The sequence below is a fragment of the Bombyx mori genome, chromosome 26 (genome assembly GCF_030269925.1).
Source record: "Bombyx mori chromosome 26, ASM3026992v2".
Classification (NCBI taxonomy): domain Eukaryota; kingdom Metazoa; phylum Arthropoda; class Insecta; order Lepidoptera; family Bombycidae; genus Bombyx; species Bombyx mori.
This window is the reverse complement of record NC_085132.1, coordinates 4,519,321-4,541,819: the sequence shown is the minus strand read 5'-3', so window position 1 is coordinate 4,541,819 and position 22,499 is coordinate 4,519,321. Positions and strand designations below refer to the sequence as shown.

Sequence of the window (22,499 nt, the reverse complement as noted above, 5' to 3'; positions counted from 1 at the left end):
AATATAAAACGTGCGATAAAAACAGTTTTAATTATATATTAGTTTTTAATTCAAGGACAACAGTAGTCAAGGATTTTTTTCCTATATTGGTGGACGAGCTTACGGCCCACCTGGAATTAAGTGGTCACCGGAGCCCATAGACATCTACAACGTAAATGCCGCCACGCACCTTGAAACATGAGTTCTAAGCTCTCACTTGTAACAATACAACCGTTGACCCCCCTTCAAAATGAAACGCATTAGTGCTTCACGGTAGAAATAGGCGGGGTGGTGGTACTTACCCGTGTGGACTCACAAAACGTCCTCCTCCTCCAATAAACGTGACGTCACATATGAGAGTGGTCGTATAACTAAGTCGAGAGAACAAAAACACACATACTCTGCCCACGTGCTGGACTTAAATCTGTAAAAACACTTCTTTTTACAAATGTATCGTAATAGATTTTTCTAGAACACGTTTTTTTTGTCTTCTTCTAAATGTTCGTCATAGTAGCCATCATAACTCGGGTCATTAGATTAGGTTAATTACAAAATCGCTTTGAAGCCTATATGTCATTAATTCATATAAATGTATTTCTCCAAAGTACTTCAAAATGTTAAATCTAATAATAGCATTTTAATTTGATACATTAAGTGAGTTATATTAATACGCAAATGTTTATTTAAACGCCTACTAGCACGTAGTTGAGTTGTCAAGATAAATTTGATTGAGTAGGTACTATAAAAAAGACGCTATGAAAAAAATTACATCCGAAGTCGTCGTGGCCTGGAGGATAAGAGGCCCGGTGAACTCGTATCGAGCAGGGCGACTGTGCCGATGTTCGAATTCCGCAATCAGCTAAAAAAATTTTTTAAGAAAAATGTTCTTGTTCGCCGTCGACTTCCACGATAGATTAATGGTAATGATAATGGATGAGTGTAATTTCTATTGAATCTATTCTATGAAACCTGCAAAATTTGCGTAATTACTGGGGCATACGTGGGGCATAGTGCAAACCTTGAATTGAGATTTCGACCTTGTGTCAAGAGATAGGTGACGTCATTCATATAATGTCGGTAGGGGTAACATTGGTTAAGTAATATCATTACTAACTTACCGCTATAGTAAAATAATCGTTTGATAGGAGTGAAATGTTAATCAATTCATGATACAGCGAGATGTCCCTAAGTGCATCCGCATATTTATATTTGTAGTTTAAAAGTATAAATATACGCTTACATAGCTTACTTAGAAAACCGAATTAAAAATTAATTATTATTTTTTATCCTGTTTGGTCAGGATATTAGAGCGAAATAATAATAAAAAAATGCATGTATTGTCTTGGGTTCTTGAAGCCTGTCCAAGTTTCAAGCCAATCGGTGTTTCTTGAAAATTCGGTGAAAATCACGTTCAAAGATTCCGTTAAGAATAAACAGCATACATACATATCTGGTTTTTGTTTATTAAAATGCGTGTTCTAAATTTAAAAAAAAATTCCCGGTAAAATTCATTGATAAAAAAAATATAAAAATTTTTTTTTTCAACAAATTGATAATTTTCAAAATGAATATTTATTTTATTCTTATTTGTCATGTTTGTTTAAATTAATTTCCGTAGTCAGCGTGTGTTTAGGTGTGCTAGGTTCGACCGCGCCTGCGAAAATCACCCACTGAGTTCGCGATCAGGCGACTCAGTTCCACAAGCCAGTCCGGCGTTACCCGCGCGTTGTGGTGGTCTTGCTATCAATTACATAAAAAAAAAATGATCTGTCAAAATTGGATTCGTAATTCGAATGTCGAAAATAAATTTTAAAATTGAGTGATTGAATTCTATTGTTTTTTTTTTTAAATTTCTGGTCGGACAAAATTGTTTTTTTTTGTGTATGTTTTTTTTGTGATGTTAATGTTTGATAAACAATTTTATTAGTATAATTTGATTGAACACATACAGTGTGGAGTTCGATATTTTTTGGAAGCAACAAAGAATTAGCGGTAAGCTTTTTTTCCTTTCGTAAACTAAATTCTGTTAAATTTCCTTTTTGATCAGCTGATGAATAGAAGTATTCTATAAAAATTTTAGGTTTAGTTAATAAAGCACGTATCATTGTAAAAGACGGCACGTCACTTCCGGTTCGCGGCAGGTGCCAAGGTCAAGCACTTCCGCCAAATTTGGCAACATTCATATCTATTGAACTATTGTTTTACTATCTCAATGGCGATCTGCTATCCTTATTGAAATTAAGTTATACAATCTGCGTCATTCCATTATAATTAATATGTCGGTTTGATCATGCAAATTAAATTTGATTAAGTAATTAGGTACACATAATTAGATACAAATAGCATTCTTGTAATGATATGCGAGTATGTAGGTTATGTAGGAGTATGTTGTTATTTATGAATATAAAAAAAAATTTTTTTTTTAAATTACTCCGCTTTTATCTGTAATAAGAGCTGTTGAGAATTAAATTTTTTTTTATTATAGCAAATATTTGTTTTTTTTTTATGATTGAAAGATTACTGCTGGCCCAGAGGCATTTCCAGTTTCACCAGGACAGGTAGCAAATATTTGTCTGTTGCCAACAGTAAAATTTTACATTTAGTGTTGCATTTATGTACCTATATATTTTGTACTTCACAGATTTTTTTTAACATAAACTATTTATTTTTTAATGTGTCTTAAAATTGACATTTACTAAGCAAGCTATGTTTATAGATTACATAAAATAATACAGGATCCTTTGTCAGGATCTATTGGATTATTGGCTGTAACGAAGATGAGCGTTGCTTGGACATGAAAATATTATTTTAAATGCAAAAATAATAATAAAAAAGAAAAAAATCTACTAAAATAAAATGAGAATATCATCAGTATAGCCGGAGTCAATTAAATATCCATTATTAAGAATAACTCAAAAACTACTTACTACTGGTCAGATCTTGACAAAATTTAAAGGCGACCACTACGAGCATAAAACAAGATTCATCAGAATCACCTTGGAAAACAGTTCTGAGGTAACACACATACAAAATAATCGAATTGAGAACCCTCTTTTTTTTAACTCGGGTAAAAAAATCACGTCCCAAAATGTCTGTTAAAGTTAAAATACAAGTGACGTATGGAATCTCGTGTTTTGAATTTTGAGAGCATGGGGGCCGAATGTCAGCTGTCTTCTTGACGCTTCTTTTAAAAATAAACAACAAAACAGGATAAGGTATCGTTCCTATATACTCTGTGGACGTTATCGATATTAAAAAATAATCATTCGCTAAAGTTTTTTTTCTTAAATATTAAAAAAGTCGCGTGCCAGCTATCCAAAAGAATGAAATCGCGAAAACTCCCCGCCACTCGAGAACAGCTACGGAAACGTTTTGTTTTGTTTGCGCTCAATCGAATACCTAATTTAATTTGAATAAATAAGCAAGTTGGCTTTATTCCAATGGCAATCTCACCGAGACCGATCCGTTAGCACCTGTGAACCGCACCGGCCGGGGGCGTGACGCGTCTTAATTTTTTTTTAAATACGCTTCATATTTTCTATTTTAGTACTTCTGAGGCATTCACACAAATTGCATTTTGTTTTTATTGCATTAGAAGAGGTCAGTGCCTTAATTTATGGTTGGCAACACACACTGGTCATAGACTTTTGTGCTTTTACAGCGGTATTCGCGTTTTTTTTTTATTGCCCTTGTAGACAGACGAGCATACGGCCCACCTGATGGTGAGTGGTTACCGTCGCCCATGGACTTCAGCAATGCCAGCGGCAGAGCCAAGCCGCTGCCTACCATAAAGTACTCTCCGTAAGCCTCGTTTGAAGAACGAGAGAACGCTTGTGGAGAGTATTAAGCGGTAAAGCGGCAGCGGCTTGGCTCTGCCCCTGGCATTGCTGACGTCCATGAGCGACGGTAACCACTTACCATCAGGTGGGCCGTATGCTCGTCTGCCTATAAAGGCAATAAAAAAAAAAAAAACAAGCCTCGTTTGAAGAAGGACATGTCATAGCGTTCGGGAAACACCGTGGAGGGGAGCTCGTTCCATAGCCGGATGGTACGTGGCAAAAAAGACCTCTGGAAATGCGAAATCCTCTCGTGATGCGAAGATTCTAACGCAGCTCTTCGAACATTACAGATTATTTTCTATAAGGCAACATTGAATACGTTCACACATCACAAAACGGTTAAGTAAAATTTTGTTCTCTTATTCTCAACCGATTTTCTTACGTACATTTTGTATTAAATCTAAAAAAAAATTGTGAAAAGTTTTTTCTTTTTCAAAAATCGACAACACACTTACTTATGTACCACTTGGCTAAAAGCCCGAGTGGTTGTTCTTTAAGAAGAAATGCTTTTTCAATAACTAAACAAAAGTAATCTATATTGCGAACAATGGACATAAACTACTAGTTCAATTGAATTATCGTTCTAGATTCAATCAGAAGAAGATTAAATATTCAAATTAATAATTGAAAACATGATATGGAATCGACAATAAAGTGTCGGTGATATTTCAAAAAAATTCTGAAGTCGTCGTGGCCTAAAGGATAAAACGTCCGGTGCATTCGTTTTGAGCAATGCACCGGTGTTCGAATCCCGCAGGCAGGTTCCAATTTTTCTAATGAAATACGTACTCAACAAATGTTCACGATTGTCATCCACGATGAAGGAATAACATCGTGTAATAAAAATCAAACCCGCAAAATTATAATTTGCGTAATTACTCGTGGTAGGACCTCAGGTGAGTCCGCGCGGGTTGGTCCAACACCCCGCCTATTTCCGCCGTGAAGCAGTAATGCGTTTCGGTTCGAAGGGTGGGGTAGCCGTTGTAACTATACTGAGACCTTAGAACTTATATCTCAATATGGGTGGCGCATTTACGTTGTAGATGTCTATGGGCTCCAGTAACCACTTAACATCAGGTGGGGTGTGAGCTCATCCATCAATCTAAGCAATAAAAAAATTTTATTCTACGTACACAATATATTGATTGGAGAATCCAAAGCTCCATTTGAATAACGCCTGACCTTTGTGAGTTTACCTATTTATCGAGCTTGAAATAGTGCAACTATGATATGGGAATAGTTCCATATCAGGGCCCGAAGGAGAAATGTTTCCCCTAATTTAATTAAGTCTTCATACACCACTCTACTTATTTCTACCGCAGTAAGCGCCGATTTGCAGAGTGGCAGAGCTGTTATACTATACAATTGACAGTTGACGCTTTTGAAATGTGGTGTTGTCGCCGCCTATTAAGGATTCCATGGACAGCCCACCGCACGAACATCTCGGTCCTACATCAGCTTAAAATGGAGAACGCTCAACGCCTGTCTGCCATCTGTCTGCAACGCATAATGCGCTACTTTGGCCACGTTGCCCGCAGAGGTGTAGACAACTTGGAACGTCTGATGGTCACTGGAAAAGTAGAAGGAAAACGTCCTAGATGCCGGAGCCCCAAACGTTGGTCCGACCAGATCTCCGAGCAAACCAGCGGATCACTTAGCGCTGCACTACACCAGGCAACTGACCGAATCCGATGGAGACTGGCAGTCGACAAGCTCAAACGGAGTCACGATCCTCAGCAATGAGGGAGCGATGGAGAAGAAGAAGAAGAATCACACATCTCAAGGTGGTGTGGTCCATGGGCTCCGGTAACTAATTACAACAAGAAGAGTTGCGAGCAGATAATACCGTACCATCGTCTTTAGTTTTACATCAATATATTTATGCTAATAAAAAAAAAGTTCGCAGATCGTAAGAGTAAATTCGAAAATTATGCAAATTTATGTCTTAAATACGCTTTATTATTTAATTTTAATTAGTTTGAATTTATTTTTTAAATACTATTTTTCCATTTTATGGAAAAAAGTATTTAAAAAATAATATTTTTAATTTAAATAATAGTATTTAAATAATAATATATAATATTTTTATTTGTTTTTTAAACCACGTTGCCCATTTACGTCCAATTTCATTTATCTATGCGTAGCATCATCGTTTCCGCTAAATTTTCTCATAAAGAAAACTGACACAATATTACTCAAAGGAACACGTTGCAGACACAATATTTTTTTGCATTAAAAGTGTTTTACATTAATCATTCTGACACTTTTGTGCACGTTTTCCCGAACAAATAATGTTAGGCAAATTTAAAATAATATTTATATTAGATTTATATGTACGTGGCTCTGATACTCGCGCTAGACGACGAAATAAAAGGTTGATATGTATTAAAAACATTTGTTAGATTTTTACACATGGCTGGTTACAAAAGTGATATTACCCAAAAACAGCATTTAGGGAATAAATCAAACAAAGCAATTATTATGCAAGTTGTATTCGTAGTAAATTTATCACCTTATGTATTTACATAGAATTTTTAAGCTATTGCATAGCTTCTATCGCGGGCCTTAACCGCAGCGACTGGATCAAGAAATTCCGTAACGAAAATAACCTGACACTCCCACTACGCCTACTATGTAGCTCGCATTCAACACATTCACATGTTGCGCTTGTGTAGTGTTTGTGAATAAGTTGCACTCCCGCATGCACATCATGAAATTAAGTCTGCCCATATCTCCCTCGCGCGGTCTAGGTTATGAGTGTAAAGGGGACAGTTAATGTTTTGCTTTTGTTAATGTTTATAAATATAGTGTGGTCTTATTTAATTGTTGTTTTAATATTAAATTATTATTGTCGATTTATAATTGCATAAGTTGATAAAAAATGCTATGCAATAGCTGTACCGCGGCAGTCTCCGAGTGCCACACGTGTTTTTTTTTCCTTTTTAATGTTTTTCAATTTATTTCTCATGTCTTCTACGGATAGGCTGTTGGCAGTGACCGCTTCCATTAGCTGTAGGTATGTAACGGATTGTAATTTAGAAACTTTTTAAATCTGCTGCAAGAGAGCGCGCAAAGGGGTCGAGACGGTTTTTTTATATATTTTTTTGTTTCGATCGATGGACGAGCTCACGGCCCACCCACCTGATGTTAAGTGCTTATTGGAGCCCATAGACATCTAAAGCGTAAATGCCGCCACCTACCTTGAGATATGAGTTCTAAGATCTCAGTTTTTACAGTATGATTTATTGCCCTAAATCACAATAGGTAGGGACTTCGCTGTGCCTTTTGCATTACTGGTGTTTACGAGCAATGGTGGCTAATTACCAATAAGTGGACGGTGTGATCACAACAAAATTTATAGGTAGACGATCGGAGGTGGAAGTTTCAATGGTTTTGTGCTTGCAAAGTTATTGTGTTTTAAAGCATGACTGCTTCATGACAGAAATTATAGAGTGACGTGCGTACATACATCCTTTTTTTTTTTTTTTTTTTTTTCGTGTAGAGGGCCGAACCTCCTACGAGGTCCCCGCGCAAAAGGAGCGCGCGGGGTATGTGAGACTCAACGATCTGCATGGTGTTGTGAGCAGACCGCGGGCCCAAGGATTTTAGGACCCACCCACTAAACGACTCCCCTGCACTCTAGCCTTTTTTTATCGCTGGGTAATCCGTTTACGGATACCCGGTCGAGAGGGGTAACAGACCGGGCTATATCGGACTCCGGCGCCTCCAGAGAAGAAGAGGGAAAAGAGGAAGACCAAAGTCCTCCTCTTCTTCCACTTCCTACCGAAAGGTTATACGCCTTGAGAAAGGCGCGCGAGGCATTGCGCGGCGTCTACCACGCAGGACCCACCCCGCAAAACCGACTACCGACTAAACCCCATCGAGCTCCACCACTCCGACTCCACGAAACCTACGGTACCGCACAGTGCGCTCCGAAGGCTCGCCGTCGATCCTGTTATATGTAGCCTACCACTAGTAATCTGATCGATTTATTCTAGTGTCTTCGCCGGTTTCATTGTGCGAAAGAGATAGCGTCCTAAAGCTATTCAATAACAGGTCATTGTACGCAAAATTAAAAAGCTTTTTATTCAACTAGGCCGTCACAGTCGCTTTTATCTTTCCAACTCAATCGAACTATCGTTGAAAACAAAGCTCACTGTAAATAGTTAATAAAACATCTTAAAATTTATTAAACAGTACATAATAAAAAATATATATATATATATAATATTTCCGAAGTTTCAAATAAATTATTTTTTATTGCTTAGGTGGGTTGACGAGCTCACGGTCCACCTGATGCTAAGTAGAAATTTGGTTTAATTATAATATAATAAATACGAGAGAAAAAAAAACCCAGGCAAAAGAACTGTTAGTGAACTTTATAATTAGCGTAACAATTTTATTATTAATTGAATCCTTTCTACTAAATGCCATCTATTTATTAACACGCTTTTATTAGTGTGCTTTTTATTTATGCTTTTTTTTCATTGCCCTTGTAGGCAGACGGGCATACGGCCCACCTGATGGTGAGTGGTTACCGTCGCCCATGGACTTCAGCAATGCCAGGGGCAGAGCCAAGCCGCTGCCTACCGCTATGTCGATTTGTATGTAACGAATCTTTGAAAGTTGTTTTCACCTATTTCAAGTTATCCAAATAACATGAAAACTTACACACGGATCAAGGTTGATAATACAATAACTTCACCTGAAACTAGGTAATATCGTGACCAGTACAAAAAGAAGAAAAACAGATTGTACATTCAATTTGCTAGTTAAGCGTTGTTTTTTTTTAAATTTTTAATCAAAATTTCTTAATTTTTGTAATATAAGTCTTACTACAAAACTTTAAGAATGAATTTAATTAAACACAAAATTACATGCAGCTGTTGTCATCGTAGTTGGATACATAGGTCTCTTGAGATATATTCGCTAAGTGCCCGAGTGGCGTCATTGAAAGTATGGTAAATAAAAGAGTGCTTCACTCGTGCATTTCACTCACCCGAAGCTTCGGTTTCTTTTATGCTATGGGTTTTTTTTGTCAGGAGGAAATCGCCCGACTTCCGCCGTCCAATTGGAATGGAGGGCGGGACATGTCGGAGTCGAACAGACTAAAACTTCCTGCCACTGAACAACCAGTGTCCAAACTACGTATGAAAAAGAACTCATGAAAAGGCAAAGGGGGGAAAGTGAAGCGTTTAGTGCGGAGCACATCTTACTCATCACCCTCCTCCTCGGGACGCCGGACCGGCGGTTGTCCACGACACGACCATCCCACGGAATACCCCGCTGGGTCAGAACCAGCGTGGGTCGACGATTGCCGGCCTTCCATTACCTGGATGCTCTTACGTTAAACGCATGCAGAGCAGCCTGCACGTCCTCTTATTAGGCCCCCCTCGCCGGTCCCCAGACCGACATGTGAGGGGGACCCGAAACACTTAAGGGGCCAGGGCTTGGGCGAGATCCGTCTCCCTGGTCCCCGCTCAACGTTGGCGGGCTTGTGCGTCTCTCACGCGCCTCGCTGCCTCCTTCTGCGAGATGGTGCACTCGCAGAAGTCGAGCGTCGCCTTCCACGACTCGTCACCATCGAGCATCAATGCCACAACACTCGGTAACGACAAGTCGTTTTTGCGACAAGGTTACGGAGCCATCCCATTCGGGGCAGACGACGAGCGTTTGCTCCACCGTGTCCAAGTCGCAACCACAATGGTGGTACTCTGCCGTCGGCTCGGCTCCAATCCGGTGCAGGAACTCACCGAAGCAACCATGCCCAGTGAGCACCTGCGTGAGCCGGAACGTCCTCTGTCACGATTCACCCAATCAACAAGGATCGGGCGAATCGCTTCGACGGTCCTACGACCAGCAGAAGGATCGGCCAGCCGCCTGGACCATGACTCCAGCACGGACCGCCGAGATTGGGGTCTCCGCGCTCTGACCGCACTGGGGCTGGGACACGCCACGCCCCGGGCAGGCCGTCAGGTGCCACTAATAGTCAGCGGCGAGTGCCTCCTACTCTAGGACCCAAGGCGGCGTCCCAGCCATCTATGTTATGGGTACTGTATACACGCAAGTCAATAACAACTTAGAACTTAGTTTATTAATCTCTGACGAAAATTATTATTTTGACCGGCAATCGAATCCGGACCATCTAACTTTCAACCTCAAAGTCAAACAGGTGATCGAAAGTTCAAATAACTATAAAAGTAACAGAAATTTAAATTTCAATCTAGCGCCCCTAATTCAGTAGAACAAAAAATTGAATTCTGTCTTTAAATATTTGAAAAGTAATCTAAATCTAAATAGAATCTAAGCTACGTATAATCATTGTCTGGAAAAGAAAAATAAGCCGGCTATCAACCTTTAAATGTGTATTAACATAGACAGCGCCTATAAAATGAAATAAGGTTAAATTAGAAGCTAACCAACCCTGAGTCTTTATTATAACCAACTTGCATAATAGAAGCTGTTATCTTTTATCTTTGCTATTTAAAGGAGGAGCATAGTCCGCTACATTATTTCTTTGATATGAAAAATCAATCATATAGGCAAAGGTATCATAATGATAAGCGTCCTCCGGTTATGTGGTGGGGAGTACCACCATCCTGCCTATTTCTGAAAGTAATTTGTTTGAAGAATAAGACAGCTGTTAAATAACACAATTTAAGATTTAACCCTTTGACTGTCTTGTCTTGACTGACCCTTTGACAGACTGACTTGTCGATGTCTATTACTAGGCGCCTGGATTGCCTAACTCTTTGCCTTCTTTGTTTGTTAACGTTCATTTTTTAGGTCTTTTACGTCTTTTAGAAATAGATTCATTCTCAGTATCTTCGGATTCGTTTTTCCCAGAATCTATTAGATATTTCGGCGCCTTAGTCACAGAAATCGATATAATTACTTTCGTACACGGCAGTAAAAGGGTTAAGTTTCAAGTCTCAAGATAGTTGTCGAAATTCGTGATGTGTCGGCTCCGATAACCACTTAGCACCAAGTGTGCCACGAGCTCGTCTGCTCGTCTGGAACAATGAAAATAAAAAAGTAGTAAAGGTTTTAAAACGTCGCTTTTTAAGTTGTCTTCCAGTTATACTGTAGATGTCCATGAGCAGCAACGACTGCTTAAGATCAGGTGAACTGTACGCTCATCTCGCTATTTAATTAATAAATGATGATTTTAAATAACTAACTATTCCGAACCAAGAGATTTAAGGATATTATGTAAAAGACGTAATTCTAAATTAATATCTGCGAGTTCTTTGGTGTCTTAAATCTTACTGCTATAACCGCTTTTCCTCAATTTTCATGATTGAAAAAAAGAATTATGAATCGACACACCTTTTTCGAATGCCTCTATAATTTCACAAAGACGTCTCATGTAGGTACAATACTCGGAGCGGCTGCGGCTGTCAACCCGAAATGAATGTGTCACTCAAAAAAAATATTGTTTCCACGATCGCGGCTGTAAATCAGATTCGTTTCGCGGCCTAAAAATTTTCCTCGTTTTCCTATTACACAAATTTTTTTTTCTGCTTATTGTAGTAACCTCGAGGTGTTATTCTAGATTCACCGAGCTAGTATGTGAGCTCACGGGGCTCAAACCGGGAGTGTTGCTAACACAGGTCCTAGCAAAAGCAGTGCTTCGCAGAATCTACCACCGGATCGGAAACGCGACCCACTGAGAAGATACGGTGACAAAACTCAGTGGGCTATATTATTTATTATTTATTGCTTAGATGGGTGGACGAGCTCACGGCCCACCTGGTGATGAGTGGTTACTGGAGCCCATAGACATCTTCTACGTAAATGGGCCAGCCACCTTGTGATATAAGTTCTAAGGTCTCAGTATCACAACTACTGTCCCACCCTTCAAGCCGAAACGCAAAACTGCTTCACGGCAGAACTAGGCAGGGTAGTGGTACCTACCCGCGCGGACTCACAAGAGGTCTCACCATCAGTTGACTATTTTGTTGCTTTGTAGTAGTGTATGTAGTTTGACTATTATTAAAGTTAAGGTTACTATAGATACATACTTTTCTCTTCTCTTTCGCATCCAGTCGTTACCAGCCACTTTGACTAGGTCATCGGTCCACCTCGTTGGCTGTCTACCCACGTAACGACTTCCTGTACAAGGTTCCCACTTCAGTATTTTTGTGCCCCACCGTTTATCAGTGGTGCACTCGAAGAGACCTTACTCAGCATTGATTGTACATGGACTAAACAAGAGATACATACTATCAAAAGTAGATCCGTGACGAGAATAAGAAACATTTTTAATCGGAAAAATCGTATTATAACTACTATGTATTTATATAGCATTTTATCTTGTGTTAATTAAATTCCTTTTATATTATTTGACGTTTCGAGTATTTTACAGTTTTCGAGGTCTCACGGCCGATTGAGGTCGTCGACTTTTAAGCATTGTGCTAGGTTACCGTTTTATTTAAATTTTCGAAGACGAAAAATGTTTTTTTTTGCCACGAAAGCATCCGTAATAATAAAATTTTCAAAATGTAACATCAGACTACTGGTGACATAAAATCGAGAAAAATATGATTCGGTATATCAGTAATCATTTCATCATTAGGGATAGGACGTATTTATTGTAAGTCCGCACGGGTAGGTACCGCCTATTTTCTCTGCCTATTTCTGCCGTGAAGCAGTAACGCGTTTCGGTTTGAAAGGTGGGGTCGTTGTACTGTAAAACCCAGAACTCATGTTTGAAAGTCGAAAGCGGAATGTACTTTCTTGATGTCCATGGGTTCTGACTATTTAAAACTAAGTGAACCGTGAACTCGTCCACACATCTAAGCAATAAAAAAAATGTTTTTGACGTGACAACGTCTTATAATCCGATGGAGCCGGCTGCACGCACGAAAAAACATGACTCGTGCGGCGTTACCTCGCTCTGAGGCGAACATGTTTTCGTCAAGTATGAAGTTCAGTGAAAAGTGAATGTGGTATCAATTGTTTATAGCAACGGTAATTGCGATAATTGAAAAATGAAACCATTCCATCAGTATTTTCTTATGACGTTGTCACGTTCAACCATCGTCAGTAAACCGACTTTACAGACATCCGATTTTTTTTCCATTAATGGTTTCATTAACGTCCGTCTGGTGTAGTGGTAAGTGACATGGTCACTACACTAGGGGGTCGCGGGTTCGAATCCCGCCAAGGGAAGATATTTGTATGATAAATATAAATGTCTTTTCCAGGGTTATGGATGTATATTAAATATAGGTATGTGTATAATAAAAAATCTTACATTTATTTCCGATATCTGGTAGCTGTAACACAAGTTCTTTACGAACTTATCACGGGACCAGTTAACGTGGCGTGATTGTTAGTAAAATATTTATTTATTTATTATTAAATAGTCATGCGAGTACATAATTGATATGCGCATTTAATTTTCCTCGATTTTCATGAGTCGGCGAAATAGCATCGGCGACATTGTCGAGTCAGTCGAGTCGTTTGTCCGCGAAGACGTGAACTATTCGAAACTTCAAAAACTATAAAATGACAGTTAAAAATCGCGATATTAAACGTCAAAAGTAGTTCTTATTATGGATTTTTTGTGGTGCCGATAAGTGAGCGAGTTTGGAGTTGAGAATTACCGATGCCTATAGACCTCACTATATGAATACCATTGAATTTGAAGTCCTCGTGGCCTAAAGGATAAGACGTCCGGTGCATTCGTATTGAGCGATGCACCGGTGTTCGAATCTGAGGTGGGTACCAACTTTTCTAATGAAATATGTACTTAACAAATGTTCACGATTGACTTCCACGGTGAAGGAATAACATCGTGTAATAAAAATCAAACCTGCAAAATTATAATTTGCGTAATTACTGGTGGTTGGACCTCTTGTGAGTCCGCGCGGGTAGGTACCACCGCCCTGCTTATTTCTGCCGTGAAGCAGTAATGCGTTTCGGTTTGAAGGGTGGGGCAGCCGATGTAAGTATACTTGAGACTTCAGAACTTATATCTCAAGGTGGGTGGCGCATTTACATTGTAGATGTCTATGGACTCCAGTAACCACTTAACAGGAGGTGGGCTGTGAGCTCGTCCACCCATCTAAGCAATAAAAAAATAAAATAAAATAAAACCATCATTTACCATTAAGCTTGGGTTCGATGCCTTAATTTTATTAAAGGTTTTCTCGTCCTGTAAACCGCCTTACGACAGGAATAGGCAGCGTGGTGCAACACACGCGTACTAGCTAATAATACGCCATCAAAAAAATTCATGAACTAGTTTAGTTTCATCGCATCGCATCGCACCCATGAGCATCGGAAATGCAATTCCAAAAACTGACGTTACCTTACGTCGAAGTAAGTATTCAGTTTAACAGTTACTTTAAGTGGAATGGAGAAAATTTCAATGTCGTAAATGTTGATGGCTGTTCTATACCCATTGGCTTACGTTGCTCGAGCTTTTAAAAGGTTATTTGCGCTTCATGACTCTAAGCTGTGTTTTTTTTAATACGATTTTATTTGCTTCAGACGTATGTAACGGAATCATTGAACATGATTTTGACCCCCTTTAAAACGTCGGATTAAATCGAAATTTGGTATAATTATTAAGGACCGATGACAATTCAATATTAAGAAAAACAATTGAAAAAATTGAAATTCAACTAAAAAATGAAAATAAATAATAGTTTAAAAAAACTAACAAAATACGCTTTTATAGAAAATCCAACTAAAAAATAGAAAACATATTTTAAAAAATTTTCAGTTATTTTCAGAATATTATCAAAATAACCCTTCTACTCATATCTGTTCATAAAATATTTGTAACTACTGATACCATGCACCCCACGGTTTTTTACAATAAAATCATTTTTTCTTACACTATTTTTAATTCAAATTTATTAAAATTTATTTTCTATTTTTTTTATGGATTTTCTATAAAAGCGTATTTTGTTAGTTTTTTTAAACTATTATTTATTTTATTGCTTAGATGGTTGGACGAGTTTACAGCCCATATGGTGTTAAGTGGTTACTGGAGCCCATAGACATCTACAACGCAAAAACCGCCACCCACCTTGAGATATGAGTTCTAAGGTAGATATGAGATATGAGTTCTAAGGTATAGTTACAACGGCTGCCCCACCCTTCAAACCGAAACGCATTATTGCTTCACGGTAGAAATAGGCGGGGTGGTGGTACCTACCTGTGCGGACTCACAAGAGGTCCTACCACTAGTAAAAAGTTGTGTATTAAAAAGTTACAATAAGGAAAAACACGTCTTACCTATACTACAAGTTGACAAACATTCGATTTCTTTTGTGTTTCATCCGGCAATTCGAAAATGTCGGCTTCCAAATCTGAGGTCAGATACAAATACGCTCAAATAAAAACTTACTCAACACGTACCTATCTATGTATTTACGAAAAACTTCTACGATGAAGAAGCGTAATAAAAATGTAGCCCGCACAGTTTTATTAGTTACGTGATTACGTGATCCGCTTATTTGCCAATCACAGAAACAGAATAAGATCAATCGTATTATCTAAAATCATAGTCTTTGCATCTTTATCTATACTAGTGCTCCCGCAGTAGTCGAAATTCGACTATAATTAATTGAAATTATAAGTTTGAACATTATTATGGTTCTATTGTCAAAGACTATTATATTTCTATAAGCACAGATGTCGCTAAGACTACACTGTAGACAAATAATATTAAACAATATTAACCTATTCCAAATTTGACTACAGATTTTAAGCAATAACAAAAGTTTGACAATAAACAGAGTAGGTATGTGTGTGTGTGTCAAATACATGGTAGTGTGTGTAATGTTTTCTTTATTGATTTAATGTATTATTTTGCATAATTTTTTAAAAATATTAGCATTCTGCACTATTTCTCTATATTCTCTCTAAGTGTGGGAATTTTCATACTCCTCCGTCCGGGCAATTTTCGTAAAAAGAGGTACAAAGTTTTTGCTTCACGTATTAATATATAGATATATCTCTTCTGTGTCTGTGTTTGTCACTGAACTCCTCCTAAGCGGCTGGAACGATTTGAATGATTTCTTTTTGCATGCGTTTGGGTGGCACCCTGAATAGCTTAGATTCACAAATCAGCTCGGCAGATGGCGCTACAGTCGGTATCAAGGTTATTTATCTTTCCTAGAAATAATTTATATGGCAAAACAACGTTTGCCGGGTCTAGTATTCTTATAATTTATTATTATATATATATATTAAGAATTCATCCATCAATGTAATAAATAATAATATACATTACAATTATAGCAATATACAATTATAACAACACGGTCGTACTACTAAAAATCTCAGTACTTAATAGTTATGGTCGAATAAAGAAACTTACATTCGTAGATAAAAGCTCAACACGTTGTCTTCTTTTTGGGCAATGTCTCAAGTTGGGTGGCGACATTTCGGTAATAACTTAACACCGGATGGGCCATGAACTCGTTCACCCGTTTTTATCCTTCAAAAATCATCACAGTATGTTATCTATATGTATCTATTTATTTCAATGTTACAACCCTATCACAAAATAATATATATTTGCCAATAAAATTAACCCAAATTAAAATAAATAGCATTCTTCGCTAATTAAGTGTGTGTGTGTGTGAGAGAGAGAGAAGAGAGAGAGAAAGAGAAAGAGAATACACTTCATTGCACACGAAAACACAATTAACATTAAAAAACAGTCAACAAGCAGATACATTTGTACATTTAACATTTGCCACAACATTTTTCATTTGTACATTTGCCAATTAAGCTATGTATAATAACTATACTATAAGGTACCTAAAAAGCTATTTAGTAGTTTAAATCAAAGAGCAAATTGTATTCTAGATCGCACCAGCGTCTCCGGTCACCGTCCTCGTCGAACCCGTCGCTTGCGACGAAGGGCTCGACGAGTAAATTAACCCATAGACACAGCCCACTGAGTTTTTCGCCGGATCTTCTCAGTGGGTCGCATTTCTGATCCGATGGTAGATTCTGTGAAGCAGTGCTCTTGCTAGGGCCAGTGTTAGCAACACTCCGGTTTGAGCCCCGTAAGCTCACCTTCACGTCAAAGAGGCTCGAAAGGCTATCAGTATAGGTAGGAAAAAAAAAACTTGTCCGTCTGGTAAAGTTCAAGGGTTATTTTTAAAACTCATCACATAAGTCGCTAAGCAGTCTAGATTATTGTATAATTAGACGATGCTTTACGCAAAATGTTTGGGCGTTTTAGCTATGAAGTTTTTTTTATTCGTCACTCGCTTTATTTACTTAGACACACCAAGAGCAATACACAGCGGCTTGGGTCTGCCCCTGGCATTGCTGAAGTACATGGGCGACGGTAACCACTCACCATCAGGTGGGCCGTATGATCGTCTGACAACAAAGGCAAAAAAAAAAAAAAACACACACACACAAAGTAGGCTATCAGTATGCTAGTAATTGGGCATTAAACAAAGTCACGCTATCTATAGCAATTTATCAATTTAGTCTTTCTAAAAAGAACTCGAATCTAATCTAAGTGTTTTAAATGCGTGCCGAAAGCTCGTAGTGCACCTCAAGGGCAGGCCAAGAGTAAGTCAAGTATCGAACATTAAGTCCGATGAATCAGGCTGTGCTTAGTCTGTCAGTCAGCCACGTAAAGCTTTGCAGGCATAAGAATAAACAGTGGGCAAACACGAAAAGGGGAAAACATGCTTTATATGCTATATATTAATACGTGAAGCAAAGAGTTTGTATCCCTTTTTACGAAAATTGCGCAGACGGAGGAGTATGAAATTTCCCACACTTACAGAGAATATAGAGAAAGAGTGCACAATGCTAATATTTTTTAAACAGTACATAAAAGATACATTAAATCAATAAAGAAAACATTACACACACTACCATGTATTTGACACACATACGCATGCATACGATTTGTTTATTGTCAAACTTTTCTTATTGCATAAAGTCCATTGTCAAATTGAGAATAGATTAAATATTGTTTGTCTTTGTTAATATTTCTCTACAGTATAGTCTTGGGGAAATCTATCATTATAGAAGTATAATAAATAGTATTTGACAATAGAACCATAATAATGGTCAAACTTATAATTTCAATTAATTATAGTCGAATTTCGACTACAGAGGGATTTTTTTTAAATTCTTCAACCCACTTCGCATTAAATTATCGGAACTCATTCACAGTTTGAGTGCAACCACCCACCTTGGAACATGAAGTTCAAGCTCCAATTGGATTGCTAAGGAAAAATATTTACTTGTCGTTTTAAAATGTTCGATTTCGCGCGTCAATTGTACTATTATTTTTCTTTTACTTTGAATGCAATTTTCAAACGTAATTCTATGGTACGTAAAATTACGTAACACATTCTGTCGTATCTATTATTACTAGTGGTCGCTCTGTGGTCGATACTCGATCATAATTAATTTAAATTATAACTTTGAACATTATTAAGTTTTTTTTTTTATTGCTTAGGTGGGTGGACGAGCTCACAGCCCACCTGGTGTTAAGTGGTTACTGGAGCCCATAGACATCTACAACGTAAATGCGCCACTCACCTTGAGATACAAGTTCTAAGGTCTCAGTATAGTTACAACGGCTACCCCACCCTTCGAACCGAAACGCATTACTGCTTCACGGCGGAAATAGGCAGGGTGGTGGTACCTACCCGTGCGGACTCCCAAGAGGTCCTACCACCAGTGATTATATTGTTAAAGACTATACTTCTTTAATCACACATTTCTCCAAGGCTACACTATAGACAAATAATATTAAAGACAAACAGTATTAATCTATTTTCAATTAGACCAGACTTTAATAATAAACAAAAGATTATTTAGGCGTGTGTGTGTCAAATACGTGGTATTGTGTGTAATGTTTTTTTTATTGATTTAATGTATTTTATATCCATATTTTTTTCTATAATGCTCTATATGTGTGGAAAATTTCATTCTCCTCCGTCCGCGCAATTTTCGTAAAAAGGGGTACAAAGTTTTTGCTTCACGGATTAATATAAACATATATCAGATATAATAGGAGTTACCTGGACAATGTCATTTGCCATGATAATGTCTGTAAATGCACGTTATAAAATTGCTCTATGCGAAATATCATTACAATCTGAATAACAAGCATCCAAACATAAAACCTCCATATACTTATGTATATAGTATAGCATTAGTAGATATTTTGTACGCTTGTAAATAAATCGGGTTTCCATTACATGAATTGCGTGTACGAGTAAGTGTTATGTGGCGGCTACAAGAATAAGCTTTTGCTCAATAAAACCTTTACAAAGATTTATATATTTTTTACGTGTTTCCTGAAACAGAAATAAGGCTTAAATGTTATTTTCAATTTTATGCGCTTATAAAGGGCACTATTTTGGAATTACGAACTAAAAATAATTATTTAAATCACCATTTAATTTGGAACTTAGCTCAGTAAAACTATGTAACAAATCACTAATGGAAGTCTTGGATTATTTAAAAGAAATCGACATAATATATAAGACCACACATACACATGAAGCTGAATTTTTTTGAAATAATAAGCATTTCAGATAAACATCAGTGGAGAGATAATTTGCTTAATTACTTACTTAAATAATTACTATGAAAAATAGATATTGAAAATTACGGTCGCAACTTCAATTAGAACGATTACACTTTAGAAGGTGTAAGATGGCGGAAATCAACAAGCAACATATATTATCTTTCCTTTTGCATAATTACAAAAAAGATGGCGGAAATCAACAAGCAACATATTTTATTATCTTTCTTTTTGCGTAATTACAAAAACTAGCTGATAAATAATTCCAAACTATCATCATTAAGCGCTGAGACATTAACAAGTTTCCTTACTGTTTATTATAGCATTGTGTACCCTGTTTCCTTGGCCGAAGGCTAAACCTCGGGCGGAGTTTTAATGGTGTGGTCACATCGAAATGTCGCCTTATCTCTTGTGAGAGCTGCAACAGTTTGCAGATTGAAGTTGTGATTTATTAAAGTTTTACGTCTTCAAGAATAAATTGCTGTATTTTTAATCCATTGAGGGTATTCTACCAGTCCTGTTGACGGCTGAAATCAGCAAGTTTTTTATTTGTCACCTTAGGTTCACGAGCCGACAATCGTCCTACAGATAAATCGTCATTGTTCCTCATGGAAATCAGAAATAGCAAGGCTAAGTGCTCCGTAAACAATAGTACCGATAATATTAATTTGATAGCTCTAAATACTTTTTGCATTGCATTTCACTGCAAAACTTTGAAACACGACTACATGCACTCAAGAATTATAAATCACACCACTAATGACGTAATACGATGAAAATTATATCATAAAAATAAATAAATCGCCTCTAAGGAGCATGATGCCATATTAAGTATCCTTATATAATGTTCAGAGTACGCAAATACTCCGCCGAGATTCGTTGATGCCTTTTATCTAATTATAGAATCTTTTGTATGCCATAATTTATAGTTTTTATAATATTGTAGGTTGTATCATGTATAAAACGACGTACCTACGTTGACTTTATGTGAATTACGACTTAAAGCAAACCCGATATAAAACTCATTTTTGCCAACTGCAGTTTGTTACTAACTTCCCGCTGTAGCTTTTCAACAGCAATTAATAATGTGTGTTATAGAGACAGTAAGCGTCTATTATTTATTTCAATAATGAATATATTTTTTTATTTTTTTGCACGAATACAATGAGATCAGAAACTTTAGTACAATTAATTAATGTCATGTAAAAATAAAGACTTAGAGCACATGTCTCAAGGTGGGTTACTGAATTTACGTTGTTGATGTCTATGGGCTACAATGACCACTTAACACTAAGTGGGCCGTGAGATCGTCCACCTATCTAAGCAATAAATAAAAATATATGTAGTACGTGAAATTACGTTCAAACAAGGAAATGATATGGCATTATAACTTGGTATGCTACTTTCACTAATATTTTTAAAAGTCTTAGTCGTGCACAAGTTCTGAAACCGATATCACGTTAAATTATGGACCATTTTCACGGTAAGCACTAACAGATCAGTTGCAGCGTTCGAAAGCCAAAAGCACAGCTCTATTCTATTAAGTGGGTGGGCTGGGCTCGTGTAATAAATAACCCTGACGGCTTTAGTCGATTTACTTTTTGATATAGTTCTCTGTGGGAAAATGTTTAAAATTTTTACGAAAAGAGGAATAGTGCGGTACTCGTTTTTAGTATAAACAGACCTAGTGTTTGATTTTATTATCTCTAATACTGTTATAGTTGTTACGGAATTTCATTTTTTTTTATTGATCTCAAAGGCAGAATAGATTTAAATAAACATTCTCATGCCGCTTGTTTTGCATGTATCAATAATTTATTTTGGGAAAATTCCAGGGAAAATAACATAAGCGTTACATAATATTCGTGAAAAGCATTTTCCTTCCTTTCATTCACACGCTTTGGGGTTTTTTTTTATGTATTCGTAATAACACTGTTCATTCTCATTTATTAGAATTCGGTAAAAGAATTTCCAAAGAGTTTTCTTATAGATTAAGTTGCAGCTCGTCACTTGAATCATTGATGTCTTTGCCTTAGTTGCCTTTATGATAATAAGGTCGGTATTTTTCTTCTTCTTTTTTAAATATGGCAATTGGCTTTCTGCGACGCCATTGGTGCCAGTGTCGAGATTAAAAAAATCTTTAATTTTATTGTAAATAAACATGATCTGTTTTATGAAAAATTTTATGAGGCGAAATGTGATTAAGTTGGACTAATTTGAAACTCTAATCAATTGGAATTAAATTAAATGAATCGAGATGAAATAAGAATAAAGTATCAGTAAAATTGTTATTATTTACTGACACTTTTTCAGTGAACTTATTTAAAGAATCTGAGAAGCTACGTCCAGCGCGTTTCTTTTCTGTTTTCCCGCAACTATGCACATTCGCAGATGTTAAACAATTAATGAGCCCCCGTTTTTACACATTTTAACCCAAGGAAGCACTGAATTAACAGAATATTTATTGGTTAGATGGATTGACGAGCTCACAGCTCACCTGGTGTTAAGTGGTAACCGGAGCCCATAGACATCTACAACGTAAATGCGCCACCCACCTTGAGATATAAGTTCTAAGGTCTCAATATAGTTACAACGGCTACTCCACCCTTCAAACCGAAACGCATTACTGCCTCACAGCAGAAATAGGCGAGGTGGTGGTACCTACCCGTGCGGACTCACAAGAGGACCTACCGCCAGTAAACACACAATTTACTAAACACACACATATAACAATTCACCCAATTTTGCTATTTGCGTTCTATCCAAAAACTCCTAACGAACTCATAAAGAACTTGTTCAATCATAACCTTAAAAACGACAAGTCGAACCATAATCATTCTAAGTAAATCGGTGACAAATCGAAACTAAATGCTCGAATTAAATCTTTTTCGAATATAAAACCATTGTTTTATCGATGTCAATTCATTTCACGATCGAGATACTAAGAAATTATATGAGTGTCGCGTAAAACGGCGTAAATTAATTCAAAAACTTCCAGAAAATTCAACGAGAATATTTGATGGCGCGTAAAAGCGAAAGCGAAAGCGAATAAAAATGTTTTTCACCCGTTTTGGTATTTTAATTAATATTGGGAGATAGAAATTATTCTGCTTTTGTTTTTTAGCGTCGTTTACCACATAAGA

At 37.2% G+C, this 22,499-nt stretch overlaps 1 protein-coding gene across 6 annotated transcripts in view; it reads left to right on the top strand.

Annotated features, from left to right (window-relative positions):
- Window positions 1-1,680: 1,680 nt before the first annotated feature.
- The window catches only part of LOC101738551 (soluble guanylate cyclase 88E), a 117,530-nt gene continuing 96,711 nt past the window's right edge, over window positions 1,681-22,499 (top strand). For 5 of the 6 annotated variants that reach the window (XR_005246349.2, XR_002431592.3, XR_002431591.3 and 2 more), the window contains exon 1: window positions 1,699-1,971. The gene's annotated coding sequence lies outside the window, so the exon portion shown is untranslated. Of the gene's footprint in view, window positions 1,972-22,499 lie in introns of all 6 variants that reach the window. The other variant, XM_012696256.4, reaches the window with a different exon arrangement.